Source organism: Vulpes vulpes, chromosome 2 (genome assembly GCF_048418805.1).
Source record: "Vulpes vulpes isolate BD-2025 chromosome 2, VulVul3, whole genome shotgun sequence".
Lineage (NCBI taxonomy): Eukaryota > Metazoa > Chordata > Mammalia > Carnivora > Canidae > Vulpes > Vulpes vulpes.
In genome coordinates, this window is record NC_132781.1 from 136,467,986 (window position 1) to 136,493,602 (window position 25,617).

The 25,617-nt window shown below is 43.4% G+C and overlaps 1 long non-coding RNA gene across 1 annotated transcript in view; it reads right to left on the minus strand.

Annotated features, from left to right (window-relative positions):
• Window positions 1-14,040: 14,040 nt before the first annotated feature.
• Window positions 14,041-25,617, minus strand: part of LOC112907819 (uncharacterized) — a 38,740-nt gene continuing 27,163 nt past the window's right edge. The window contains exons 3-4 of the long non-coding RNA XR_012000038.1: window positions 17,094-17,240; window positions 14,041-14,303 (exon numbers count right to left, since the gene is read on the minus strand). This is a non-coding gene — a long non-coding RNA (uncharacterized lncRNA). The remainder of the gene's footprint in view (window positions 14,304-17,093; window positions 17,241-25,617) is intronic.

The window sequence follows — 25,617 nt, forward strand, 5'->3', positions numbered from 1 at the left end:
CTGGACCCATGAGGGCTGATAAATAAGCAGAGCACTAGATATTTACTGACATTAATAGTCCTTGTCACAAAGTTAAAAGTATTATCATCCTCATTTTTGTAGATGAGAAAACAGGTGGAGAAAATTTAAGTACCGTCCCTTGGGCACATCTGTAGTAGTGAAATAGATGGAATTTGAACCTGGACAGTCAGGTTTCAGATCTGTGCTCTTAGCAACTGACCTGGACGCCTCTCATCTTTTATCATACTTTGCCAGTCTTTCTTGTCCATCTTTGGGTGTGTCTTCTCATCTTTTGAATGATCTCTAAAGGCCTGAGTGTATTAGAAAGTTCTTTTTGCATCCATAATGTCCTTGGTGGTCATCTTTTCTCCCTTTTTTCTCTCTCAGGCTGTGAACTTGCTTTTCTTGCTCCATTTCCTTCCTTCCTTCCTTCCTTCCTTCCTTCCTTCCTTCCTTCCTTCCTTCCTTCCTTCCTCCATTGAAGTATAGTTGATGTACAATGTTATATTAGTTTCAGGTATATAACATGCTGATTTGACAATTCTGTGCATTACTGAGTGCTCACCATGACAAATCTAGACACCTTCTGTCACCATGCAATATTATTACCATATTATGGACTATACTCTCTATGCTGTACCTTTCATTACTATGACTTATTTACATATGTATTTATTTTAGAGATTTATTTATTTATTTATTAGAGAGAGAGAGAGAGAGAGAGAGAGAGGGCATGAGCAGGAAGGGTAGGGGGAGAGGAAGAGAGACTCCCAAGCCGACTCCCCACTGAGTGCAGAGCATGATGTGGGGCTCAATCTCCCAACCCAGGATCCTGACCTGAGCCAAAACCAAGACACTTAAGTGACTGCACCACCCAGGTGCCCCATCTGTAACTTATGTATTTTATAACTGGAAGTGTGTACCTCTTAATCCTCTTGATCTATTTCATTCCACCCACCCACAACTGCATTTATGCAGTTCTCTGCATTTATGAATCTGTTTGCTTTTTGTTTTGTTTTTTTAGATTCCTCACATAAGTGAAACCATATGGTATTTGACTTTCTCTGCCTGACTTATTTAACTTATCTTGCTCCATCTTTTAAAAGAATTAACTTTTAAAGTTTTCTTCTACGAAACAATTAACTTTACATTGTAGTAAATATGAAAGTAGAGAGAATCATAAATAAGGAAAAATTACCGTAACATCCAGAGAGAATTAGTGTTAACACTTCGATGTCTTCTTAGACATTTTTCTATGCATATCTATACAGAGTGTGTATGTGTGTATGTGTGTGTACACACACATACACACGTGTATTATATATGTCTGTGTGTATGTAAATATGTGCCTGTGATGAAGAATTGGATCCCACCACACATGACATTTTGTAAACCTTTTCACCTACATATATATCATGATTCTTTTGCCATCTCATTTATTCTTCCAAAAAATTATTCTTAATGATTACGCATGTTTTAAAGCTTTTGATTCATATGGTTAATTAGCTTTTTGAAAAGGAGATGATCACATACACTATTTCCAGGGATATTTAACATTATTGGTTTTCCTGCATTCTTATTAACACAACAATTTTTAAAATTTCTGCTATTGTGTAGGTAAACCTGGAGCCCTATTGTTATGATTTGCATTCCTTTGATTGCTAGTAACAATGAACATTTTTCCTGTCTATGGATATTTGTATTTTTCTATCATGAGTTGGTTGTTTGTGCCTCGTCATGCATTTGTAATGGTTTTGTTGGAATTTAATTTTTTCAGATGTTTCCTAATCCTCTTGCTCCCTCTTTTCTATCAAGAGTTTCAGACAATGTGATCGCGCTGCTATCTTCTTATCTGAGGATTTGGAAATCTGCCTTCCTAAAGCATTTGGCACATATCTGACTGTACCTAGCTACTGCCTCCCCAACAATCACACAATTAAGTGGCTTGGCCACGTCCCTTGAGTTTAATTTGCCTCCTGACTGATCCTATCAGAGTGGTTTGCCCCATTCCCTCAACGTCACAGTTAGCGTGGGGTTGACATCATTGTCCCAGCAATGCCAGTAACCTGAATAAAGGAGTGGAAAGGAAAAAAATCCTTGAAGGAGGTGGATATGGGGCAGTGGGCTACATCTCAGCAGGGGAGGAAAGGTCATTACTGGTGGCCGTTGAGTCATGCACAGAGTCCTAAGGATGTATTTGCAGAAAGCCAGCGAGTCAGGCCTCTGTTAAGTTGAACGTGGTATCACGCTCTGGAGATTTGATCAGAGACCAGGATCTTATTCCAGAGATGAGAACAGAGATAAAATTCAGGGCTTAGATTGTGATGCAACGTTAGTCAAAGAAAGATGGTGGACAAAGAGCAGGGCTCAGATCCTGAGTTAGTAATAGGGCTTCCCAGCAGACTAAGGTGGGGCTGGGTCTTCCTCTAAGCAGCCAGGAATGTGTTGAAAGAAAGGTCTTTCCATTAAGCTAGGAAGCCATGGTCAGCCATGGTGCAGGGGCAGTGGTGAGGGAAGGCCGATATGAGAGGGGGACAGCATAAGGGTAAAAGTTGGCTGAAATTGAACGGAATGGGCACTAAGAGCAAGAGTCTCCTTTTGAACTTGCACTGTCCTCCCCAATGCCGTGGACTCCCTTCTCACTGACCCAGCCCCATTGTTTACCACCTCACCCTCTACTGAGTCCTCCAGACCTCATTTTATTCTATCTTTTAAAAAATTTTAAAATAATTTTTATTTATTTATTCATGTGAGACACACAGAGAGAGGCAGAGACACAGGCAGAGGGAGAAGCAGGCTCCTTGCAGGGAGCCCAATGTGGGACTCAATCCCAGGACCCCGGGGTCATGTCCTGAGCCAAAGGCAGATGCTCAACCACTGAGCCCCCCAGGCATCCCCCTCATTTTATTTTAAAGGAGCTTTTCTATATCCTGCACTTCTTACAGAACATTCTCTTCACCTTTTTCTTGAACTGAACTGTATTCTTCCCTAGAACACACTTCCTCAAGTAGCCCTTTTGAGGAAATACTTTATATTCCACACACCGGTAGGCCAAGGGATGTGTTTGTGTTTCTTCATGTCCCACGAAACCATTTCTCTTGGATCCTCATGCAAAAGTCTCTTTTCCTTTGAAATGTATGCGGTCTAGCTATGCTACTTCCCCTGCTCCTCGTCATGAGTGCTGGCTGCCCCACCTTCACGAGGGCTTTGGAGCCTAGCTGATAGGTTTATTTTTCATTCCACTTCCTGACTAACTTCAATTTCCATTCCCACCTGAAATTACTTAGCCTCTTGGACTCTCATGACCTTGACCTCTACTCCGCTTGAGTTGCCTGCTGTCCTGCTCTCTTCTGCTTCTGTCTTGTCACCAGGGTATGAAGTAGTGCTGGAGAGACCTGCACGATCCTGCAGTTGGTCTGACTCACGGTGTCTGCCCTGGACTGGGCCTTACCTCGGTCCATCAGTCTTTCCACGAGTCCCTACTCAGCTTTCTCTTCCTTGTCCTAGAACAGCTATTCCAAGGCCTCTCATGTCCTCAAGCTGTCAACTCTTAGGCTGCCACCTTCCATCTAAACAGATGCCCTTTTTTTCTGTATCTCAGAGGGAACACTGGAGTCATCGGTTGTGACCTTCCTCATTCTTCTCCTTCCTTCCTCACCTGTAGACTCTCCTGCTTCTGACTTTCCCCCTATGCTTTACTCTAGTAGCCAAATAAAGCATTCATCTGAGCATCTCCCCTCCTGTTTAAGGGCAATTCTCCCTCACTGCTTCATATCACACATCCTCTTCTTTTCCCTGTTGCTGGTCCATACATTATCCTCACTCCATTCTGTGTCTCTCTTCTTTCTCTCTCTGTGGATTCCTTCTCTTGGTACATAAGTTAGTAACTGCCTCTTCCTTCTTAAACATCCCTCTCTGAATATTGCCAACTTCTTTCTTCCCGGCCAAACGTCTTCAAGCTGTTGTTCCTGGTGGCTTGACTTCCTCGTCTTCCTTTGCTTCTCAGGTCTCTGCAGTCTGGCTTCCTACCACGCTGTTCTACGGAAGCCTCTCTCACCGAGATGACTGGTGATCCACTTAGCAAATTCACTAGGTACTTTCTGGACTTAAGTTACACGCTCTTTCTTCTGTATTTGACATTGTGTTGATCATTCCTTTTTCTTGATGTTTTTTTCTTTGGTTTCCGTTGCTCACTCTCTCAGATCTTTTTGTTCTTTCTGGATCATCAGCATCTTTTATTCTGTCCTCAGGGATTTTCTTTCAGATGCTCCCAAAGTTTCTGTGCTTGTTCTTCTTTTGCCATTCTATACTCTTTCTTTCTTTCTTTCTTTCTTTCTTTCTTTCTTTCTTTCTTTCTTCCTTCCTTCCTTCTTTCTTTCTTCTTTCTTTCTTTCTTTCTTTCTTTCTTTCTTTCTTTCTTTCTTTCTCTCTCTCTCTTTCTTTCTTTCTTTCTTTCTTTCTTTCTTTCTTTCTTTCTTCTTTTTCTTTCTCTTTCGATTTTATTTGAGTGGGGGGAGGGGCAGAGGAAGAGGGAGAAGCAGACTCCTTGCTGAGCAGGGATCCCCATGTGGGGCTTGACCCCAGGACCCCAGGATCATGACCTGAGCTGAAGGCAGATGTTTAACCGACTGAGCGACCCAGGCGTCTCCATCCTACACACTCTCTATTCAAGGCTTCTAGTATCATATATACTGTTGACTCTAGATCTCTTCTTGAGTTTGAGACCAGAACACTTAGCTTCCTAAAGGGAAACTCCACTTGGGTGACTCTATAATGCTCAAACTGGAAATGCTGCTTAATTAATAGTTGTTTTATGAACTAATGTCCAGAACTCAATTCGTCATTTCTCTGTGTCTCTGAATCCATTGTTCTTCTTGTTTATAAAGTCTTAGGTGCATGGAATAACCATATATCTTGTGGTAAAAGGAAGTGAGACTTACTGTGCCTGATAAAGTCCCTGTCTGCTTTATTGAAGGAAGAAGAGGAAAAGGTGACATGGGATGTCTGTAAGCTATAGTTTTGATTATCCCATAGATATATTTCCCTTTTTGCTTCCACCAAAGGGGAAGTTTGTTTTTGCTATTGTCTACGTCTTACTCTACATCATATAAGTGTGAGAAGCCTAGTTTCTTGTCTTGAGCCGGTGGCCTCATTTCTATATAATCAGTGGTTCTCAAATGTTAGAATGTAAAATATTCACCTGAGACTTTTTAAAAAAATTTATTTGTTTTTGGTTTTGTAGAGTAATGGACCCAATCCATGAAATTCTAGGACTCAGGTGGGGCTTAGAAGTCAGTGTTTTCAGAAGCTTCCAAGGTATTTGTGATAACAGTGGTTCATAGACCACATTTTGAGAAACATTGTTCTCTAGTATGTTGGAGCTGCCAACTGCTGTTTGCCATTTTCTTTAGCCATCAAAGGTCTCTATCATTGAAAGACCCATTTAATTGAGATACCAGTGTATGGTGGGGATTGATTCTGTATGATTTGCATATGTAGATAATACTGGGACCATATTTACATGTGTCCAATGTAGTATTCCACTGAGCTGTGTTTTCCTGTGGGATACTTAGTTTGACTCTTTGGGGATGGAATTAATTACAGATTTTGACTGAATTGACTTGTAAAGACAAAACCATAGTTCTTAACTTGTTCACTGGGAGAATGAAGCAATTTTTTTAAGGTGACCGAATATGCTGTTTGGGTTTTGAGCACAAGCAAACAATTATCTTCCCATTCCATTGTATAAGAACAACACAGAAATGTGGAAGCTTTTCCTTGCTGAGTGTTTTCAACCTAGGCTTCAAAGACGTCCTCGGCAGACCATGCATATGATTGGTTAATCAATAACAGGTGCTGGCTTATTCTGTGATTTGCTCTTCTAAGGCCAGTGCTGCATATTATTAGTATCCTGGCCAAGACAGTGTTCACATTTCTCCCTCTCTTCCCCTTTTGTGTCTAAAAGGCTTTTCCTGCTTGCCAATGGTAGAACTTCTATCTAAAAACAAAAGAATTATTCACAACTTCTTGTATTTTGGGGGGCTTTATAGGCAGGAGCTTTACAAATGCCGGTAGCTCAATAACAACAACAGCATTAAGGCAGGCAATGCTAATAAACTTGACATAACCTCCAAAATGACAACACAGTGAGCCATTAATCTGCCTCTAAGGTTTCAGTGTTTCTTGTTAGTTGCTCCTCTTTCCTTTTCCAGATGTAATAGGACCTTCCATGTGACTACTTCTTAGGACTCTGGTGATATTCAAATGACAACCACTCACTTTTGTTGTTAGGTAATGGTGAATCATTCTGAGCTTCAGCCGGGATGTTTCAAAGTGTTACTACATGGCTCCAGAATGTCTTCTGTTTTCTGCCTCCAGCCAAGACCTTTCGAGGGTCAGTAGGAGGGGACTGCAGGGGATAAATGTGCAATAGCATAGATTAGTGAGGTTTCCCATTCATTATAGGATTTCCCATTAGTGGTGTTTCAGGCAATGCAGAATTGAAAGGTCGAACATGATTGTTGTTTGAAGCATGTAATTAGGAGCCAGGCAGGAGTTGTATGTGTGTAACTCCGGTCAAGGGAACACACTGCCTTAGAATAGCCTAGTGGTTGAGAGAACAGAGTTTGGAGTGGGGGGGAAGAAAAGGATGGGTTCCTATCTTTGCTCTGCCACTTATTAGCAGGAAACTTTGGGCATGCTGCTGAAGTGCTCTGAAAAAGCTATAAAGTGGGGTTAGCAATTCTTATAGCCACCCTCAGTCTTATAGTCTCAGTCTTTTCTGGCAAAGAGTTGTTGTGAGGGTCAACAGCAACTAGCAGCTAACACCCCTTTTAGTCATTTTCTCATCCAACACATTTGTAGCTGCCCGCCGCTGGGCTGGGGGCTAGAGCCAGAGTGGTGAGCATGAAAAATAAAATCACCAACATCCCGGTTGACATGCTGGCTGGGGGGAGACAGACCATAAATGAACTAGTATTCAAGGTAATTACAAATTGTGATTTATGTTATAAAGGAACGAAGCCAGCCGACGTGACAGACACTGAGCAGTGCAGTACTTGGTGGGCAGGCTGAGCTAGGGACAAAGGCTGAGGGTAGCGGGGGTGGAGCACGTTGGCTGCAGCGGCCCCTGTGCTGAGTCCTTAGAGACTCTCCTATTTCTCAAGAAGCCCTGCCAGGCAGGTAGAGTCAGTGCCCACATTTTTCAGATAAGGAAATTTGGGTCTAGGAGACTGAATAGACTTCCCAGGGTCACAAAGTCAGAGGTCCGCAGGGCTGGGATTGCGAGCCCAAGGCCCAAGTTTATGGCCATGATATGCCAGGGATGGTGCTTCTTAGAGTAGGGAAGGAAGGTGGGGATCACCTGGCTCACACAGCCATTTACAAGGGGAAAAAGTCTGAGAGCTCAAGGTGACCTGCATGGGTGGTGAGGACATGACTGGAAACCTGGTCTTCTGCTCTTGCATCTAGTCCTTTCTTCACGGTGGGTGCTCCCCACCGTCAGATGGGTTTGCAATGTAGATCTTAGTGACCCGGCCGGTTCCCTGTGTGATTCTACTTTCCTATAAAGATAACAGTTGGCTGATTTTTGGACTTCTAAAACGATGTTTTCTTTAAACTACATCGATTTGACATGTTTAGTTCTAACACACATTCTTGTTTTCGTTTTCTTTTAAAATCCTATATGCCCATTAGAAAAAGAAATTGAATCGGTGTACGAAAGAGCATTTAACAAAAAGTCTTTTCCTGCCAGAGATACTTCCCCATCTCTCACCCCAGATTTTCTCTTAGAGGTAACCATTATTAGCATTTTGTGTGTGTCTTTCTAGAAATATTCCATGGACATGCAAGTATATATAGTGTATATATTGTTTTTTGCATAAGATGAACCGTTCTGTACACAATCTCTGCACCTCGCTTTTTTCACTTAACGTTAGATGTGAAAGCTTTTTCCTTGTCATCAATACAGAGTTGATGCATTCTTTTTTAATGGCTACAGAATATTCCATTGTGTGAGCAAATCTAAATATACTCTTCCCATCCCAAACAATCAGTATTGAGGTGGTTTCCAGTCTTTTGTGATTGCAGCATGCTTCAGTGATCATCTTTGCAGAGATATTTTTGTGTACGCGTGCAAGTCTGTCTATGAGATATACTTGGAGTGGAATGCCTGTGTCAAATCGTATACAGATTTTGTATTTTGATAGGTCTGTCAAGTTGCTCCCTGATGGGTGGGACATGCCTAACAACTGTGTTTAAGAGTTTCATCTTCAAGCTGGGGGACTGGTTGATGAGCAGTCCCTTTTCCTGTGACGTCAGCTTACATTGCTGGGGAGCTTTTGGGGGAAGCCTTCAGGTTTCTCTGCCTGGATTACCCTGAGCACTGTCCTCTTCCGAGAGTGTTTCTGTCTGAGGCTGTAGACACCCAAACACCAGTGAGCACCTGAACTCCCTCTTCTGTACTTGGCCTTGGAGCCTCCCTGTGCATCCGCTCTGAGTTTTTGGCTTAGCTGGCCCCGGGGCCTTAGCATGTATTTCTCTGTTTGACATCCCATGAGGCATGGCTTCAGGCAACTGGCCTGGCCTTTGGGTCCTCACTGGGTTTGGTCTGAGTAGTGTGAGGAAGGACAGAAGGAGGAGGGGGGGAGAAGAAGAAGGTAGTAGGGAGAAGAGTGAGAGTGAAGAGAGCAAGAGAGATTGGATGTCAACCTTCTTGTTTCTGTTCTCATACCTTCCTCTCCTCTGGGTGTGTTTTCTTTAGATTTTGAACTGTAAAGGAGACCTTGGGCCGCCAGTTCCTGTAATTTTAATCCCTTCACGAGCAGGGTCTTGAGGATCAGCTGCATCACTGCTGTTCTGCTTGCTGCTGTTTAACTCCACACAGAATCAGAATTGGAAAAGATCTGGGAAACATGGAATCCAGTGGCTTCCAAAGTGTTCTCCTTTGGGAAGGATGATGTCCCATGGGAGATGCCTCAGTGGTTTCTGAGAGAGGGACCAAAGGTCATGACCTGTGGTAGGGAATGTTGGGGGTCAACTGCTGGGCCACTCGGTTTCATTTTAATCAGAAAGATTTTGATACAGTATATGATGGTATTTTAGTGTAATACTATATTTAAAAAGAGATTCTGCTGCCTAAGGAAAAAAATGTTTAAAAACCTCCACCAGTTTAGTTTAATTCTCTCTTTTAGATTTAAGGAAGGAGAGGTGACTTATCGGAGGTCACGCAGATATTTAAATAATGAAGGAAGGACTTGAACTCTACAGATTTTCAGTTTGGTGCCACTTCTGCTGGACAGCATGAGCTCCATAAGAGCTTGTACCTCAAACTTAGACCCCCTTACAAACCAGTCAGGTGATAGAGAGGCCTAAATCTTCAGTTTAAACTTAAACCAAACCTTTGTTGAAATTTCTTCACTCCTTAAAAATGTAATTTTCACTTTTGCACTGAACCCATCTGGGAATAAATGTGTCGAAAGACTCTCAGAAAAGCTGTTCTCACTGTACATATTTCTTTCTATCTAGAAATTCCAGAAGGACTTGCCATATAGTGTATCTCAGGAGAAAACTGTTAAGATATATTTTCTGGCTATATTCAGCTGACTGCACCCATCTCCCCTCCAGAGAGCTTGGAGAAGACTGAGAAGCACTTAGGTCTGTTCCAGAACTTACTTCAGGTCTGTTTGAGGCATAAAAGTCCCTAAAATGGAGGGATCCTTCATTTGGTATTTTATTCCTAAAGTCGCCATCACTGGGCTTAGTTGTTCGTTCTAACAAACTATGTACAACCTGCTGGTCTGTGGAGTCATAAGACCAGGCCATTTCCAAATCACACGATAGGGCACATGCAAGATACACAGAGAAAATAGACTCAAGAGACGACACTCAAGCTTCTATTTCCAAGTGGAAATAAGCACATCTGAGAAATGGATTGGAAGTGGAAACCTACAGATTGGACAGAGAGTAGAAGCTTCAGCTTGGACGTTGTATTGATACCAATTTCCTCTTTATTGTAGCCTTTGCTGAAGGTGGAATTTTTTTTAAGAGTTCAGATTTTCCTTTGCTTTCCTCAGTCTTTCCTAGTTACAACCACTTGAACCATCTTTTTTTTTTTTTTTTTAAAGTCCCTCTTTGTGGTGTTTGGTTACACCCTCAAATGCTCCTTGGTATTTATTTCCCCCTTCAGGCGTCATTTGGCCAAGTTCTGCATATTTAATTCTTTTACTTTTCCCCATAAATGAATACTTCTGGCCCTTTGATCCTCCCCTTTCCATTCAGGAACAAGCTGAACTGAGCTATTGATGGGCTCAGGCCTCCTTCCCTTCAGATGACGGGAGGAGTGAGGGCAGGTACTTAGTACACTGCTTATCCCAGTACAAGTGCACAGATTTTCTTATTGCAAGACACAGAGGAAGCTGTGGTTTTGAAAGTTATTTGGATGGAGGAATGAGAGATTTGCATGGGGAAGCAAGGAGCAACAGAAAGTTATATCAAAGGCTTGGCTCCTCATATGGGGCCTTCTGGAATTTCCTTGCCTTGGAATTTCTCCCTCTTCCAAATAGGACTGGATAAATAGATCTTGAAAATCACATAGTCTGTGCTTGTTTACCCTGGCTGCTTTATTTGGTCACTTGAATATTGGAAGTATGGTGGGATTTGGTGTGGGTCACTCTCAGAGACTGGTTCCATCTTCCAGAAGGACCTCAGAAAGGGGCCTCAGAAGGACTAGTGAATCGGTCCTGGTGAAGGGCGTTCAAAGTCCAAGTGAAAGGCACACCTTGCTGATTCTCATTGAGGTTTGGTCTTTCAAGTGTATGTTCACACGAAAATCCTTACTTCTCTTTTATTGCCGAATTGGCTGTATTTATGGAAGCACACTGGAGAAACTCGGAACTCCAGGCACGGGGTCTAATTCAGGAATTGTTCTGGGGCATTAGGATAGATCATCAGTGCAGTTTCCCTACCTAATTACAATGGACGATTTTCACCATGAGTAAACAAAGTCTTGTTGTTAAGAGAGCTGAGGTGGGGGTGCCTGGGTGCCCTAAGTGACCGACTCAGCTTAGGTCATGAGCTCAGGGTCTTGATGTGGAGCCCCACTTCGGGCTGTGCACTGAGCATGGAGCCTACTGAAGATTCTCTCTCTCTCCCCCTCTGCCCCTCTCCCCTGCTCGAGGGCTTGTGTATTCTCTCTCTCTCTCTCTCTCTAAATAAACAAACAAAAAAGAGCTGAGATATACAGACAAATGCTGCTTATTGCTGGACCAGCAGCAGTGGGGATTTTCCCTGGGTCTCTGGGCTGATAGGCCGCCGGAGGCTCTCCACGTGCTGACTGGAGTGGGGAGTGGGACTGTCACCTTTCCCTCCTCCTGCCAAGCGTTGGGATGCAGCAAGGACTGGACTAAGACTAAATGTTCAAGGAGAACATTTAGGAGTGGAAGAAAGGATCACAGCAGGACAGAGCCAATAAATGAAGGCTCAGGAACTAGAATCTCTTATCAACCAGAGATAAAACTACTTTTAAGTCCAGTGGTCTTTTAATTTTTTTTTTTCTCCATTTGGAATGTTTCCTGTGTTTTCTCTGGTCTTCTTCCTAGGGATTAGGTTGAGGCCAGAGCTATTTAAGGAATATGGGGAGAACTCCTGGGCCATTGTGGGATTCTCTGCCAAAATGTCTAATACGAGGAAAGTATGTCAGTTGACATAGCCCTGGTTGCCTCTCTGTGTTCATTCACTCTGTCAGCTTTTGGGCAAACAGGTATCCATGTGCTCTCTGTAACTGTTACACACGATTGTACATGTCTCCTTTGCCTGTCTCCTTTCGAGTGTGGTCACAGTCTCACTTTTACACTTTGCAGGTATTCATTCATTCACTAATTCCCCAATTCAATTAGTCAACATATATTTATTGGGTATCTAATATGTGCTTGAGATAGATTCTAGCAAAGGCAAGTGTAACCAGTGTCTATGCTCTTTACAATCCAGGAAATGCAGGCCAAGCTCTTGAAGGGTCCCCTTCAAGCCTGTTCTCTAGGTGTGGGTTGGAGTGGGAAGTGCACAGTGTATTGGTAACTATCTCCGAAGAAATCCTCTCTCCTGACCCCCCAACTTAAACTTCTCAAATGGGTGGGTTTAAGGGCCAATCTCCACCCCCTTGTAAGTTTTGCAAGAATGGTCCAGTATCTTTAAAGCTACGGTTTTGTGTTTTGGGGGGGACTCTTCCAACAGTCTGAGGTAGCAGGAAGAGAGGAAGAACTGCATTTAGCATCTGGCCACACTTAAGTGCCCTGCTATGTGAGAGTATGTGGGGCTGGAGAGGTCAGGGGTGGCTCTCTAAGAGAGCAAAGAAGGAAGAGAACAGGGAAGGACAGGGAGGCAGCAAGAGGACATTAGAGGTGAGTGACTCAGTCACAAGTACAAACAAATCCTGAGTGAAACCAGATGCTCTTTTATTACCGTTCTTTTCTCTGCATTCTTTATCTTGCCCTATTCCATGTGGGGCAGGTAACTTCTCCCTCTGACATTTCATTGTCCTTTCCATTGGCCCTCGTGGGGGAGGCCACATGCCTCTCAGGGCGCAGGAGCCTTTCTTCAGGCTCCAAGAAGATGCCTGCCCTCTCCAGGGGCAGGCTGTACAAGTCAAGCCCAAGTATTGTTGCTTGTCTCTTGTGGATCTTCAGGCAAGTTACTAAGTATTTCTGACTCTCAGTTTTCTCATCTGTAACAGAGGGCATGATAAAGGGGCCCACGGAGCATGGTGGCTCCGAAAACTAAATCAATAAGACACGTGAAGGCATGTGTTAAAGTTCTATACAAATGTTAGTTTTTCCACTTCTTTAGTCTACTGTGTCATTTCCAACATAATGTGTATGTGCACTGTTGTGTATTTACCTCATTAAAATGGGAGAGGGTCAGCTATGATCCTCAAAGTATAATTTGCCTTTCATCTCCTCCGACCACAATTCCCTCTTTCTTTCAGAGTTTGAATTAACTCATGTGCTGGTCTTTGGCTAGATATTGCACGCTCCCTAAGAGGTTGGGCCATGCCTTTGCTATACTCAGTTGAGCGCCTTGCTAGTTGTTGAGAACACACCCCTTCCTCTCTCTCACCCCCCGGCCCCCTGATTTCACTAATTATACCTGCATACAGGAAACAGGATGGATCTGAAGCCACCATGGGACAGTCACTTTAGTGGGGCCCAGGGCTCAGGAGCCTTTATGCTAGCATTTGCTCTCCCAGACCATTTGGGTTTGGTTTTTGCCTTCAGGTCCTTTCTGTTGTCAGGAGGATGTACATAAATAAACAGAAAAAGGACATGTGAGAAGGTGCCAATGAGGGACACAGAAGAGGTGCCAACACTGGCATCACAAAGGCCAGGCTCTTAATTGGCCCTGAAACAGAATCAAAACACAGCCCTCAGTCTTTTCAGGGCCACAGCTGTTTTGGATCAGAAAAACTGTCAGTATGTGTAATGGCTAATGGAAACTCTTCCATGCTTGCCTGTTAGGGGAAAGAAAACACTTTTCCATGTTATGTCTTAATGGACACTGTTATCAGCTCTGTACAAGCAAGGAAATCAGCTGCCAAGATCAGGGCTGACTGGGTATGGCCTGTAAGAGGAGATTAATGTCTTACCACAGGAATTTTTCAGTGTTTTAGTGGAAAATGCCTGGTGATTCTGTTACCTATGACAGGCAAGCTATACATGAAGATTGTTTAATCGTGTGGGTTTTTTTTCCCCACACTGCGTTGATTTCTCCACTAGGTATAGGGTTTGTAACTCATTCGTTGGTGTCTTCTCAGTGCCTAGGATGGTACCCAAGTGGTAGTAGTTGCTCAATAAGTTTCTCTGGAATTAAGTTGAGAAAAGAAGTGCTGACAGCATTAATTATTAATAAATATTAATTAAATAGAAGAAAGTCTGAGAGAAATCCAGAACGTTAAAAAAACCTTGCTGATTCCCCCCTACCCCCCCACCCCCCCGCCACTAGATTAGTGCTATTGGGCACATTTTACCAAAATTGCTTCTGCCTTGGGGCTTGGAAAAAGCAGATGAAATTTTATTAGACCAACAGGAATAGGCATTTTCTGTTTGAAGTAGAGTTGGGTAAACAGTTAGTTGAGAGGTGATGTGCCCAAGCAGCCAGCTGGGAGGGAAGGACGTTAGGCAAGATGAGGCCAGGACAGGAGCATTGTTTTTGACTTGGCTGGGGCTCCAGAGTGGTCTCAACAGGGCTTCTTGTTTCCATGGGAGTAGCTGGCAAGAGTTTCCTCCCCAGCAGCAGCGTGTGGCCTGTGTTGGCTTGGGTGCAGACAGAAGGGAAAAACAAGGTCAGGTTAAAATGGTGCTGGTGGGCAAAGGTCTTGGGGGCTGGGATCATGGTAGCCCGGCCTATTTGAACCTTCTTCCCAGTATTATGTTGTGGTGGATTAAGGGAGAGAAAAGGACAACAAATCTTTTTTTTTTTTCTTTCTTGAGGTTAGGGATTGTAATGAGTTTAAGGAGGCTCTTCATCACTTGCTCAGGGGTAACCCAGTTCTGAAGGAGATTAATACCAAATAACATTGTCCGTTAAAAGCAGGACCCCAAAGACAACAAGGAAACAAAAAAAATGTGTGTGTGGGAAAGATAGAACAAGAAAGTCGAGAAAAAGAATTCAGCTCCCCCCTTCCAATTTTCTAAAACTGCTTCTGTTTCTGAGGGGAGCACACAGATTCCCTCAAAATCTGTTTGCTTGGAGGAGAAGGGAGACCAGCCCAGAGGTCTGGGCCTGCCAGGCATCAAGTAAGGGCTGGATGTGGCCCTCGCTTGCCCTCAGCCTGTGTCTCCCCAGGCCAGTTTTGATTTCTGTTCCAAAGTACATGGGTCCTTATGTGTCATATTTCATTGTTGAGATCCAAGCGCTACATTTAAAACTTAGGTATATCTGTTGAAATAATATTCCAGCTAGAGTGAGAGGGAGAAAGCTGGGCAGTTTGCTTGGGAGCACTCACCCTTTTCTCACTGAATAGCAAAAATTCTAGGAGATCCTGCCAATGATGATCAAGGGCCATCTTTGGCAGAGGTGGGGTAGATTTAATGGAAAGTGCAATATAATGGAAAGGAATGTGGGCTTTGGAGTCAGGCTTGGGTTCAAATCTCAGCTCTATCCCTTACTTAGGGTGGGATAGCAGGCTAGTTACTGGCCTTGGTGTGACCTAAATCCCCTCAGCGGTAAAATGAGGAGTAACAACTACATCATGGTGTTGTTGTGAAGTTAATGTAAGTCAGCATTTAGAAAGTGCCAAGAGGGGGGAGGAGGGTGGGTGGTGGAGGGGAATGGGTGACGGGCACTGAGGTGGACACTTGACGGGATGAGCACTGGGTGTTTTTCTGTATGTTGGTAAATTGAACACCAATAAAAATTAATTAAAAAAAATGTCAAAAAAAAAAAAGTGCCAAGAATGTATCATTGTTGGGCTTACTATGCCCTTGCTACTGTGTTGGTGAAAAGAGAAAAATGACATAATTACATATAAATATATAAGGGACGGTAGAGAGAGGAAAGAGTGACCAGACCCATTGTGGGTGGTAGCCCCGAGTAGACCTGGGAAGTGGCCGGAGTAGACCTTTGGAAGGGCTCTATCTCCTCTGTCTACCATACTCTTGCTTTCATCCCCCACATCCATATTGTCCTTCAGGTTCCCTGGAATCATGGCAGCACAGTGGCAAATGGCCCAAAGGGTTCTGGCCTGGGAAGGGAAGAGGCCTAGTAAATGGACTATTTGCTACCCAGACACCCATGACCTCTTCTGGAGGTCAAGGAGATGTAGTTGCTCTTCTTCGTCTGAGAGGAAGGACACTGGGATAGAAGGTGTCACCAGTCCTGTCCTTCACCCGCAGATGTAATAGGACAGGAGCCTGAGGTCACCCTTGCTGCTTCCTTAAAGAAAAAAAAAGATGGAGGGGCTTCTGGGTGGCTCAGTTGGTTAAGTGTCAAGTCTTGGTTTCTGCTCAGGTCATGATCTTGGAGTCGTGAGATGGAGTCCCGCATTGGGCTTTGTGCTCGGCATGGAGTCTGCTTGTCCTCTCCCTCTGCTCCCCCCCCTCCGACTCTCTCTCTCCCTCTCTCTCTCTCTCAAATGAATAAATAAATAGAATCTTAAAAAAAATAGGACCTTGCTAGAGTCTGAGATGACTAATATGATTCCCCTCAAGCCAAGTTTAAACAAAAATTTCCATGGCCCAGTGACTCTCTGCCAGGACATTTTGCCAAGGACATTCCATATGTTAGATCTCATCCTTCTAAAGGCAGAGAGAGGAGGTCATCATTATTCCCATTTTGCAGCTGAGGAAATCAAGGCTCAGGCTAGAAAGTGGAAGATCCAAAATTTGCACTTAAAGGTATCTGATGAAGCCCTACTGAATACCCCAGAATTATCCCCCCTCATTTCTTGTCATGAACTCTCCCCATCCTCTCAAAGCTCTTGTCTCAGCTAGCCATTCTGACTAAAAGGTAGCCAACAGGCCACATCTCAGTGAAGTGTTAAAGACTGTTAAATCATGCGTCATTCCCCTCGCTGCGATTCTGGGTAAGGGCCTTGGAGGAAGCTAGGAGGTGAGCCAAGGAAGTGAATCTCAAAAGATGGAATTTCACTGACTGTGGATAAGAATGGGAGGGGCAGAGGACACGATCGAGCTGTAGTTTTTCCCCTGGTGTCCATTTGATATGTGGTAGGGCTTGTAATTTGCCTATTTATTAGGTCACTCTGAGTTCCTGGAATTATTAAAATATGAGTGTAACTCATTAGTTTCTGATCTTGTTTTCCAAGTATCTTAGTAAGAGGTCTCCTTTACTTGTTCCACTTTATTTTTTTAATAGATTTTATTTATTTATTTGATAGAGAGCAAGCATGCATGTGAGCAAGTGCAGCAGCAGGGTGAGGGACAGAGGGACAAGCAGACTCACCGCCGAGCAGAGAGCCTGATGTAGGACTCGGTCCCAGGACCCTGGGATCATGACCCGAGCTAAAGGCAGACACTTAACCAACAGAGCCACCCAGGTGCCCCTACTTGTTCCTAGGGTAGACTGATGGGGAGCTTTGTTCTTACCTGAACTTCCTGCGCTCCATTCCACAAGTAGGCCAACTGAGGATGTATGCTCCAACACTGGCTCTAGTTCTTGGAACACAGAGGCCTTGATGCCTTGCCTGTCTTCTGCCTCCACCCACTAATGTGAATTATCATCCAGGTGTTACCCTGTGAGAATCAGAAGCCATGTCATAATAGAAGACAAGTTTTTCAGGAGCAAAATGGTTAGGATTTTGCTCAGCAATTAGGGAACAGGTTCTGGTCAGTGCAGGGAGCCGCTCAGGACCCACAGCAGGGCTTTCAATAGGGAAGACTGAAGATAGGGAATTGGTTAAACATGTTTTAGAAAAAGCAAAAAGGGAGCACCGAGGTCATACGGAAGTAAGAATTGCATGAAGTGGTGGCCACTCTCAGGGCCTGAGGACAAGGGAAGGGATGGAGTCGATCTGAGCCTGGAGGCTCAGAGCTGGGACTCGGCCCTGTGAGAACAGATACCTCAGTAGCTCAGGGCCCAGACCCTGGGACCGGGGGTGATAAGGCTGCTCCCGAATGGGGCACAAGGAGACAGGAGACTGGAACCAGCTGCCCCTTCTGGGATGAGGGGCCACTGTTGGGTTGATGCAGACAGAAACAAGAAGCAGATGATAGAAAGAACATTGCATCTCCTGACTGCTACCTTGCAGTTTCCTTCTAGTGCCCCCTATTGGTAGAGCTGAATATAGAGCCACTTGGCAAAGGACAAATGGGGGTTAATAGTGGTCCAGCCCCAGCATCACTGAGCTGAGTATAAGGGGTTGGGTTTTGAAGCTAAGAAACAAACAGAAACTTAAAAACTGGCATATGGATGGATAGTTACATATGGTTGCCAGTAAATCACTAAAAGGAGCTTCAAACCTGGTGTTGGGAGAGAAGGAGACTGTCTAGTGAAGTGTGCGCTACCTCTGTGGGTCTGGGTACTTTCACTGTTGAGAATATTAACCATGTTATGCGCACGCGTGTGTGTATGTTTAAGGATTAGGAAGAGGGCTTGGCCTTTTTCACGTCTGAAGGAGTCCACTCCATCATGCTGGGAATAAACACTATCACTCTCCTCCGAGTTAATGAGACTCCAAAATAAATGTTTTCCTTTAGATTACACCTTGTAATTTATGATCCAGCCCCAGAAAAGCAACTTCAGTGTACTGGGAAGTGGGAAGAAGAAGAGGGTGTGCTCAAAGAAACTTAATGGGGGCCAGAGCTGGAAGGATTTGGAATAAGGACAAATCCAATTGCCAGTAAACCCCAGTTAAGCTTCATGTCTCCAGATCTTAGAAGCAAGCTCATGGCTTACAGTTTCCTCATCTTGCTTGCATAGTTCCAGGAAGACAGGCAGCCCACAGCCCAGAAAGCTCAGTAACTGAACTTTATGTAACACCTGGGAGCATCAGAGCGTGTGTGTGTGTGTGGGGGGGGGGAGTGATGATGGGCCCATTTGCAGGTTGAAGTTAGTGCCTGGAAATTGTTCATCACCTGCTCAGCAGGCAGGAACACTGGAAACTCAATTGATGGTGATTATGCAAGAGAGGTAAATGGGAGCTGCGTAAACACCGTGTGGAGGGCATTATGATTGTTGAATGGGTTAGAACCGTGGGGGCAACTTCGTGCTCCTTTCCTGAGTCTTGCTAAGGCCAAACGCAGGCCAAGTGGGAGCCCGCCGAGGAGGAGGAGCAAGTGCAGAGTGACTGCAGGTGTGCTGTGAGATACGTTCCTCCCTGGCGCTGGGTGGAGACGTGCTGATCTCACCGACATCACCCCCTGGCATGGTGGTGCCCTGGTACCCGAAACCATCAGCGACCCAGAGAGACGTCAGGGAGGCCACTGTTCATCCCAACCTGTCTGGGGGGTTCCTGTTGGCAGTGCCTTGGGTTAACAGAGTTGAAGGCATTCTTTTTTTTTTTTTTTGAGTTGAAGGTATAATTAAATTCATTTAACAGGAAGGCTGAAGAGCTTGGGTTCTGGAGTCAAATGAACCCTGGTGTCACTCCCCTCCCCCGTTATGTGTGTGTGATCTTGAGCGAATAACTTATCTAAGCCTCGGTGTCTTCATCTCTAAAGGGTGGAATCATGCTGTTGTTTCTCTTGCAGTGCATTTGTGAAGGCCGAATGAGGTGATGCAAATAAGATGTTCAACAGAGTTCTTGGCGCAAAGTAAAAGCTCCCAGAAATGCCTGCTGTTCCATGTTGATTGTTACTATTGCTATTAGTCTTGGTCCTCAATGAGAGCTTACTGTATACTCAGTGGCAGGCTCTAGAGATCAGGAGCTGAATTAGACCTTGCCTCTGCTGCCAGGGAGTTCGCTACCTCCTGCAAAAAAAAAGGTGCTCGAGAGCCTTTATTTAGGGAAAATGGCCCGGCTCAGGTGGCGGTGTGGGGAGTCCCCCTGGGGGATTTTTTTTCTATATATTTTTTCATTGAAGTTCGATTTGCCAACATATATAATGCGTGAGAGAAACAAAAGGGCCTGCAGGAGGAGAGCTGTGGATGCAAGGAGAATGCTGAAAACAGGAAGGGAGCTGCGTGTGCAAGGACTGGCTGGGAGCGACCGAGGAAGCCGGAGGAGATGGTTTGGGGGAGAACATCCCCTTTCTCTACCTTGGCTTCCAGTCTTCAGGACCCACAGGGCTGGATGAGCAGTAAGGGACACAGCACCTCCAACTCGGGGCTTGGATAAGGGAGGCAGTGGCATTGGGCTAATGAGGTCATCATGAAATGTTGTGAATTTTGCCAACCTTCTTGCCGTTAAATGGCTATCCACTTGTGACTGAGATCGATTAGCAAGGAAAAGTGTGAGATGTGTTGATTGCAAAATGGTTGGGAAGACCATGGCCTCCAGAAACGACTCAATCCTTGGGGTACGAAGAAGCAGGTGGGTCTCCTCCAGGCCTGTCAGCAGATCTGCTAGGTCCCTTATTGCTCATGACAAATAGGCTTTCAGTATCTCCCATGAAGAGAAACAGGGTGGCCTGGTTCTAAAAGGCCCCTTGAAGGATTTAAATACACTGCTTTGTAGAAGATGAAGGGTGGCAGGACCCTGAAGGCCACAGAGGACACAGCTGCGTGCTGCCAAGACTTAAGACATGATGCAGGTTATTTTGGGGGCCGTCCATACCTTCCTTGGTAAAAGGAAATAAAGAACCTGTCAATTAAAAGTTATTAATTTTTCCATCTTGCGACAGAAAATTAAATCTCGGTTAACATATGTGTTTACCTGACTGGGTTCTGGGCAATTGCTAGTATTCAGCTGTCAGCACTTCCTTATCTTTAGTGAGTCCCTTGCAAATTCTGTGAGAATTTTTAGGGTTGATAGGCAATCACTATTCTTTTTCATGTTGTTGCAGAAATTGGATAAACCACCGGATTTAAAAACCCCACGAAATACCACCCCAGCAAAAGGGAGATCATGGCTTTGGGGGTATACATTTTCTTTTTTGTACAAACACATTTTTTTTTTTTCTTATATGGAGTCTGCTATTTTGGGTTGACATGTGCAAACAGACGAAAGAAAGCTTAATCTTGGGTTAAAAAAAAAAAGCCACTAAATGGTTTATATTTTAGTGAGCCAGTAAAATCCAGAAGTTTTCCTTCTGGATAAAAGCTCTTTCCACATAGCGTATATTTCCAGAAATAAAAAAAATTGGATCATTTTTTCTGTGTTCTCTCTAAATTGGTTTGGCTCTTGGGAAAGGGAGTGGCATTTGTGAGGTTTATAGTAAATTCATTCATGGGACACTGGAACCTGCTATAAGATATCCCGGAGTCCATGTCATGAAGAAGTCATGGGTGAAATACCTTATAATTCAATCATTTTTCAGATCTCATTTTAGTGCTGTGGTGACCAAACCCCACGGATGCGAGTTCATTAAGAGGCTTTCATAAACACACACGGCAGGCTTGCCCATGAAATAGAGAGATGCTTTACGGAAAGTCAACGAGGATGACATTAAAACTCATTCAGCGCATCACACAGTTTTCTCATATCTTTCCATTGGCCCCGTTTTGGATAGCGTTGGATTTATTTATTTATTTATGGAGTAATTGGGCTTAATTGCAAATGTTTAAAGACTAATTAAAAATTCAAAAATTGTTTCCAGAAAGCAGTAGTTGATCTAAAAGAGGATGCTTTCTCTAACATTAAGGAAAATGACTGTGTTGGCTAGAAAATCAAAAATTCACCCACTGCCAAGCATGCCTGGCTTAGAGCAAAGCTTTTTTAGGAAACTTACTGTCCCTGGCTCCTCTGGTCTGATCATCCTCTCTCTTCTTTTCTCCTCAAATGTCCTTTCTCTCCTGTCCAGAATGCCCCATAGTGTCTCCTCTGATGCTCTAGGTCCCTGGGGTTGTCCATTTGAGTTAGTTTATTTTCCCTTAAATTTCTTCTGCTTAAAATCCTTTATTGTGATAATCTACTTCTCCCTCATTGGTCTATAAAAGTTCTGTTCCTTGGTATTGACAAGGTAGGGGATGGACCCAGGTGGACAGGAGAATGCAAAGATAGGGAAATAATGATAATAACAAAATCGTGGTTATGACTACTACTTATTACTTCATTAACAGCTTTACTGCAGCATTTTTACAGTAGCAACTGAAAATACTCTGAATGTACCTCAGTAGTGGGAATGATGACTATATTGGAGTGCATTTATACTATGGAATTTGGTATGGCTAATAAAATTAAAAGTTAGGTATTCATCTATTGACCAGAAAAGATGGCCAGATTATTTTTAGCTTTTCTTTTAAAAGGTAAATTTCAACATCGTGTGTGTAATAGAGAGTAAAAGAAAAAAGGAAAATGTCTTTAAATATGCATTTTGGTTTTATGAATTTGTGTAAGAGCAGAGAATGGTGTGAAAAGATGCACACCACAGTTTACATGGGCAACATCTGGGAATGAATAGAGAGCAGAGAGGAAGTTTATGAACTTAAAAACTCATCTCTGTGTTCCTTCCTGGTTACAATAAATGTGTAATTTTGTAATTAAAAATCCAATCAGGTTTAAAATGAAACCTAATATTTAATTAATGAGTTCTTCCTATGGGAAATCACTATACTAGACTTTAATAGATTATAAGAATCCTAATAACTCTACAGGTTGGTACTAATGTAGCTTCTACCTTATAGGTGAGGAAATTGAAGCCTAGAGAAGTACCCTGTCCAAGTTCACTGAGTGACAGAAATTACTCTATTATATATGCAAGTGGCAGGAACTGGAGATCTTCTGAGGAGAGTTTAGAGAAAAGCACCAACAGGCATGAAATTATTATTTTCTCTTAATTATTTTAAATAAATGATATTTTATTTTTAGATAAGATTTTATTTATTAAAAATTTTAAATTAAATGAAATACAATTTTCTTTTAAAAATGTTTATTTCTGGGGCACCTGGGGGCTCAGTGGTTGAGCGTCTGCCTTGGGCTCAGGTTGTGACCCTGGGGTCCTGGGATAGAGTCCCACGTTGGGCTCCCTAGAGGGAGCCTGCCTCTCCCTCTGCCTGTGTCTCTGCCTTTCTCTGTGTCTCTCAGGAATAAATAAATAAAATCTTTAAAAAATGTTTATTTCTTATTGAGGTATAGTTGATATATCGTATCCTGTTAGCTTCAGGCATATATCATAGTGATTTGATATTTTTACCTATTACAAAATGATGCCCAGGATGAGTCTAGTTACCATCTATCACCATACAAAGTTATTACAAGATTACTGACTACATTCACCAAGGTGTATATGGCATCCCCATGACTTTTTTTTTATTGTATAGCCGAAATATTTCACATTCCATGTGAAATATCCATACAATGGAATGTTATTAGGCACTAAAAAGGACTACAGTACTGATACATGGTACAACATGATTAAACCTTGAGAACATGATTCTGAGTGAAGGAGGTCAGACACAAGAGACTACATATATGATTCCATATGTCTGGAATGGGCAGATACAGAGAGACAGGAAGTAGACTGATGGCTACCTATGCCCCAGGGGACAAGGGATCAGGAATGATTGCATCTGGGTAGAGTTTCTTTTTGCAGGGACAGAAATGTTCTACGATTAAATTTTGGGGATGGTTGCACAACCCTGTGAATATATTAAAACCCACACTGTTAAGTGGTCGAGTTGGATTGTTTGAGTTATATCTCAATAAAGCTATTATAAAAAATAGCTCCATTTATAAGCATTCTTTACTGGACAGAAGGTTCCATCTAGACCCTTCTGCCTAGATTGTCCTGGACTCTCCTGGCATAGGACAGGACTCGTTTATACTCTGATTTATAAATCGCATTGCTCTAATTTTATAGACATTCTAGGAAACCTGAAAGAAAATGGCAATGGAACAAATGCTCCCAAGGTCTTAATTTTTTAAAAAAAGATTTTATTTATTTATTTATCAGAGAGAGAGAGAGAGAGAGAGAGAGAGAACAAGCAGGAGGAGCAGCACAGGGAGAGGGAGAAGGAGACTCCCTACTGAGCAGGGAGCCCAATGCAGAGCTCAATCCCAGGATCCCGGGATCATGACCTGAGCTGAAGACAAATGCTTAACCAGCTGAGACACCCAGGTGCTCTCCCTTTTTTTTTTTTTTTTTTGGTGTCTTTGGTATCATGTTCAAGAAGCTTACATAGATCTCCCTACTTCCTTATAATGATCTCCTCAGTGGTCTCTTTTTAAAATCAAATGGTGCTTCAATTTGGACATGGTGGGCAAATCTCTCTTGGAGTTGTGAGCCAGGCTTCTCAAGTCCTGGCTCTGGGGTTTATCATTATTTATTTCTTCAGCCATATTTTTTTTTTCTCAGAAACTTCAAAAAATTCAATTTCTCAGTTACTGTCTTTTAAACCTGTCATTCTTTTCACTTACCCTTTCCTCTGACTGATGCATTAGCACACATTCAGTTGTTAGTTTTCAGTTGCCCAAACACTATTAACAACAATTATTGTGTTTTACTAGTAAAATGGTTATAGCTACAATGTTTTTTAAAATTAAAAATAAATTATTACCAGTAACAGGTTAAAATTACTCTCAGAAGCTTTCTGTTACGATATTCACTGTTACCATTTGGGTAACGATTCACAATGCCACCACTGAGATGACTGGAAGAAATAAAAACCTCAATATGCTAATGAGGATGACTGTAAAAAAAAAAATCCAACAAATCTTTATTGAGTGTAGATTAGGTTTAGGACACTGGGATTTTTATGGGAGATTGAAAACCTGTTAAGAACTTAAAATCTTGTAGGGGGATCAGGCTTGAGGGACTGTAAGGTTGAGAAACAATAGAAGACTTAGCAATGAATGTCCCCAATGCTAGAATTGTTAACTGTTCAAAGTATAAAAGGAGGCTCTGTTAATTCATTCACGAAACAACTATTTATTCAGCATCTCCTGTACGCAAGCTCTTATAGATGAAGTGGATCCTTTGTGAAGCTTGATAAAATCACCATCTCTCTCCTTTTCCAGGAAGTAGCATTGAAAACTCCTAAGCCTCAGTGGGTTTACAATCCATGAGAGGACCAGCATGGGTGCAGTGACTCCACTATGACTTTACTCCAGTCCCTTAGACCCGGGCATGAGACCTCTTGCCCTGGGCCCCACCTTTCAAAGGCCCCACATTAGCCACCTCTGTGCAGGGAGGAGCTGATGGGACTATGAGGAGGTGCCCACCCAGCATCCATACGACCTTGCTCTGGACACTGGGCACTAGGGCCCTGGACTTCCCTCCTAGATGGCTCAAGTTAGCTTCTTGGACCAACCGGTGCAGGTTGCTGTTGATGTGAGCAAGAGAAGGAGGGGAGGCGTCAAAGGGCAGCTCTTTGTAAGTGATGTGGACACAGGTTGGAAGTGCAGGTTGGGGTGCTTGAAAGTGCATGAATAAGGTGCATTGTGATATAAGGAAAGAAAGGGAGTGGGCCACAGGCCAGAGGCTGACTCTTCCCACCTACCTGGCTCTGAACTAGAACTCGGAGGAGTTTGAGAATTTTAAATTTCAACTTGGTCTTCCATCTCACCATGAAGGTAATTCGTCAAAGTAGGTAAAATAGGATGAGCCTATTCTCCTTCATAGTCTGTTTTCTTACCCTGGGCCCTGCAAATGTGAGGAGTGAGTCTTTGGAATGTGGTAAGTGTTATGACAGAGGAAGGAGCAGCACCTTCTGATGAGGCTGCTTCATAGGAGGGCTGACATCTGCATTGGGCGTTGAAGGATCTGTGATCAATACCTTCCAGCGCTTGCATTGCGGTAGGCACATTGCTAGGCACTGAAATACTTAGATCTTCCCTTGTCCCTGCCAGCAGGGAATGTGCGATCTAATAAAGGAATGAGATTTGTAAATGAAAACTGCTATGAGGTAAGCTAGGCCCTAAAGTGGAGACTCTATAGGGTGTACTGGGGACACAACAAGGGGCCTGATAGCTTTTCCTGGGAGGTAATCGGTCAAGGCATCACAGAAGTCTGATTTGCTTTCAGATTTGGGTCTTTGCTTTGAGTCCAGAAGACAGTAGGAATTTTCAAGTCG